The 4484-nt window shown below is 45.6% G+C and overlaps 1 long non-coding RNA gene across 1 annotated transcript; it reads left to right on the forward strand.

Annotated features, from left to right (window-relative positions):
• Nucleotides 1-474: 474 nt before the first annotated feature.
• Nucleotides 475-1237, forward strand: LOC307170148. The gene is made up of 3 exons (XR_013823300.1): nt 475-540; nt 924-988; nt 1163-1237. It is a non-coding gene; the product is annotated as an uncharacterized lncRNA (long non-coding RNA).
• The last annotated feature ends 3247 nt before the right edge of the window (nt 1238-4484 follow it).

A 4484-nucleotide genomic window follows, 5' to 3' on the forward strand; every position in this document is an offset into this window, starting at 1 on the left:
ACACACACTGTATCTTCTAATGACTTGTTGATTTAAACGACTAAGAATGATGATGTTCTCAGAGAAGGCCAGCTCTGACTTCCCCTCTCGTCTGTGTGGTCGAGGTTTGTGTTTCCGCTCACAGGACGAGATGTGTGAATGATCACAGTATAGCAGATATTATTCATCTGGATCAGACAATGAAGATCATACAGCTGCAGATCTGTGAGTTTCTCACGTCACATTTGATTGAGTCAGTTTTCTTTTGATTTTATATCTTAATAAATGTGTTTTTCTTTCTCTCATAGATCTGTTCATGTTGTATCAAGCCACAGAGAGTCTAACAAACACACCAGTAACTTTAGGATCTGATGTGAATATAACCTGTGATCTTGATATAGAGGAGATTTACTGGTACAAACTGAAATTACCGGATCCTCCAGTGTTGATCCGTCCACAGAAATCAGACAGATGACGCTCCACAACACCAGATATCATGGAGAAATATGACCATCATCATATCTGTCCTGCTGAATGTGCTTCTGACCATTGCATTAATAGGTTTGTACATGTTTTACTACAGTAAAAGTCTCATTGAACTACAAGATGACAAACTCTAGATTTACTAAATGTAGCCGGTTCACACAGAACATGTTTTTCTATTGCTCTGCGCTACTTTTGCATGTTTTTTTGTTTTTTTAATGTAAACACTCACTAAGCGTGTTTAACTGTTGCGCTCGTGTCTGTCTTCTTTTGCAGCGTCTCGTGTGAGACAAATGCCTAAAAAAGTTAAACCTTTAAAAAAACGCATTTCTCTAGACACTTTTTTCATTCCCCTGGTCTGAATCTCACATTTTTCACAGTAAAACACACTCTCTGTAAATCAGCTCTTGGACTGTTACAATGTGTGAATTCAGTGATATTCATATTCAGTGCTGTTTCAGGAATGGTGAAGAGCTTTATTAATGCAACTGGAAAATCTGCGGCTCAAAACTCAAATAATCCACAGGTAAGATCTTCAATATTAATATATGTTATCTTATTTATCCTGGAGATTCTTACAGTGCAACTTCAAGCTGCACAAGATTCATTAAATGATCTGAAATGTTTATGACCAGCTGACTGTACATTATGTCTATCATACTGTATATGTCCATTCATATATAATATGGTCCTCTTTCAGTGTGCTGAAGTTGATTTCTTCATGTGCTCCAGTAACACCAGGCCTAGTCAGGAGCAGAGCACTACTGTCTACTACAGCCAATGTGTGATGTGATACACTTTATGAATACAAAGTGTGCTTACATGCTTTTTTTTTATTAATTTTTATTGTTATTATGTTTTATGTGTGAATTTTAATAAAAAATGTCCACATATAATTTCTGTTTGCTGCTTTGTATGTAAATATGCAGTGTGTGTATGATAGTAACACTTTTTGCTGTTACTGTTTTAAGTGGAGATCTTGCTTATATATAGTAATAATATATATATTTTTTCTCTTTCTGTTATAAGTGCGCTGACATGCTCAGCAGTAAAAGTGGTAAACCACATGATGATGAGCTTTCTTTGGGCTGAAACATGAGTGATGTTTTACAGACATTTGACGAAGCTTGAAGTCAAGAAAACAAATGTCAATAAATCTAAAGATTTTTTTTTTTTTGGCACGCATATTAATTGTTTTTAATATTTTTGCACATGTTTAAAAACATCTAACTTTTGCACAGTTTTCTTTTTTGTGGTTAACACGCGCATGGTTTCGTGCAAATGAAGTGTTCCACTGGTTTGGTCACTTGATGAACAACACGATCACACACACTTGCTGCATCAAGAGGTTTAAACTTTAACCAAGTGACACGAAACACCAACACTTTACAATTATGTTCTATTTTTTAACATAAGTTAACTTCACTAGTTAACATGAACTAACAATGAAAAAAAAAATACTTCTAGAGCATTTATTAAGAGATAAATCAGAGATAAATAAATATATACATGTATATGTATATAGGTCAATGGTTGAGTGAACAAATAGACAAAAAAAAAAACACACAAAAATGTGTGGCCAGAGCAAACCTGCCTTTAACTTCCTCTTGATTGTGGTTAATCCCCCTATTCATTTGAAAGCTGAGGTATAGTTACATCTCTACAGTCGTGTGAAAGAAACAAGTGTTCTCTTACGAGAGGTCTCTCGTATTGCGTAAGGTTAGCTTACGCATCGGGAAAGTCTTCTTTCTTCGAGATCTGAAGCCAAAAAATTATCCTTAATTTTGTATACATTGTCAACGCAGTGCAGCAGCCGACAGACCTAGGCAGGCTGTATAAGCGTGCTCATTGGCTGCTCGGCGGCAACTGCTTAAGCCTATCGGTGAGCGCTCTGAACGTGGCAACCAATGAGGGCGCTTCACGCCCTCCACACCCTTCTAACCGTCAGAATGGGTGTGGCCAGCGTGTATATATTCAGCGCTCATAGGCTAAAATTCTGATTTTCTTGTCTTCAGCGACGCTCTTCGCATCGCTGGATCTTGAGAGCCGCCGCCGTTGAAACCAGCGACCAGCAAGCTTAGGACAGCGCCTGAGGAAGCCGGCCGTCTTCGCCGCCTTCAGCCATCCGTGTCTGCTACGCTATCCGGCGACATATCCTTTACCTTATTACTGTTTCTGCTCGTGCCGCGCCCCGCTCAGCAACGGAGACCGCCACCTCTCTGCGCTCTCCGCCTGGGCCGCGGGCACGCTGCCACCGCACTCTCCGAGTGCGAAGAGCTTTCAATGTCGACCCTGCGGGCTCGACTTGAAGCTTTCGACCAAGCTGTCGCTCCGCCTGTCCCTGCCGGGCCGCGCAATAAGAAGCGCCGCTCGCAGCGACCACCGGAGACTGTTGTGACTGAGGAGCTCGCCGGAACCTCTCCCTCGAGCTCTCTCTCGCCCTCTCCCTCCCGGGAGCGATATTTTTTTTCCCAGGATGGTAGGGGAAGACTCATGAATATTCATTAGGGAAGTCATCCCTGATTGGTCTTAACCCCAGTGACGGGTAGGTTTAGGGGCGGGGTTATGGAGGTCATAAGACCCCCAGTGACGGGTAGGTTTAGGGGTGGGGTTAGGGGTAGGTCATCAGACTAATCAGGGATGACTTCCCTAATGAATATTCATGAGTCTTCCCCTACCATCCTGGGAAAAAAAATATCGCCTCCCGGCCGCTCAACCGCCGGCTCTCGCCCGCGCCGCCGCCGCGTCAGGAGATGAGGCGAATGTGATAGATACCCGTACTCTCCCTCTGTTCGAGCCGTGCAACTACGCCGCTCACAAGGGATGGCAGAAGCGGACGGTCTCGGAGCGAGTTTCCTCTCCCTCTGTTCGAGCCGCGCAAACTGAGCCGCTCACGAGGGATGGCAGGAGCGGACGGTCTCGGAGCGAGTTTCCTCTCCCTCTGTTCGAGCCGCGCAAACTGAGCCGCTCACGAGGGATGGCAGGAGCGGACGGTCTTGGAGCTCTCTTTACGTTACAAGAAAGCTACTCCGTCCTCGCGCGTCACTCACCGGTGAAAGGGGAACAGAGTGTTTTCGTCCCGCCGTGGCCTGGACTATAACCTCCATTTCTCACACATTTCTCAGTCCCCTCTTAAGTTCAGGCGACTGGAATTGTTACTATTGCAGTATACGAGCCTGTTATAAATACACGCTCGCCTGCAAGCAAACGCCGTCACAAGACATGATGACGCTAACCGAGTACTAATGTATTCTCCCCTGTGGCTCAGTGGCGGAATCCTAGACTGTCAAGCTAGAGACCGGAGTTCGGTCCCCGCTCTCGCAGCAGATAAAGTTTATGCTGTTCGCTTCTCCGAGCTCGCGGCCAGTTTTTCTTACATATAGAAAACAAGCCCGCTCTCTCCCTCGTTGGGCCGCGCAGATTGCGCCGTTCAAGGGATGACAAAGCGGACGGTCACGAGCAGCGTTCAGCGTGCGCGCCTCACTCACCGGCGAAAAGAGAAGAGAGTGTGTTAGTCTCGCTACGGCTGGACAACCGCCAATCCTCACACATTTCTCAGTCCCCTCTTAAGTTCAGGCGACTGGAAATATTACTATTGCAGTAAACGAGCCTGTTTTAAACACACGCACGCCTGCAAACAAACGCCGACGCGACACATGAGGTCGCTTTTTATATGCTCGCGCTAACTGAAAGCTAATGTGTTTTCCCCTGTGGCTCAGTGGCAGAATCATACGCTTTCATGCGGGAGATCCGCGTTCGAGCCCAGCTCTCGGGGCAGATAAAAATTTATGCTGCTTGCTTCTCCGAGCTCGCGGCCAGTCTTTCTTACTTACAGAAAGCGAACCCGCCTCTCGCACCACACCTTCTCAGGGTGCTCGAGTATTTTTGAGCGTCTAAACACGAGAGAAGAAAAGACGGTTAAATCCCGCAGCCCTGCGGCTGGACCACCGTCGAAGCTTAACGCTCTGTCAGTCCCCGTTGCCACGGCTACTGCAGCTGTTTACCTCGCAGTCAACGAGCCG

The sequence above is a fragment of the Squalius cephalus genome (assembly GCF_949319135.1).
Source record: "Squalius cephalus genome assembly, chromosome: 13".
Lineage (NCBI taxonomy): Eukaryota > Metazoa > Chordata > Actinopteri > Cypriniformes > Leuciscidae > Squalius > Squalius cephalus.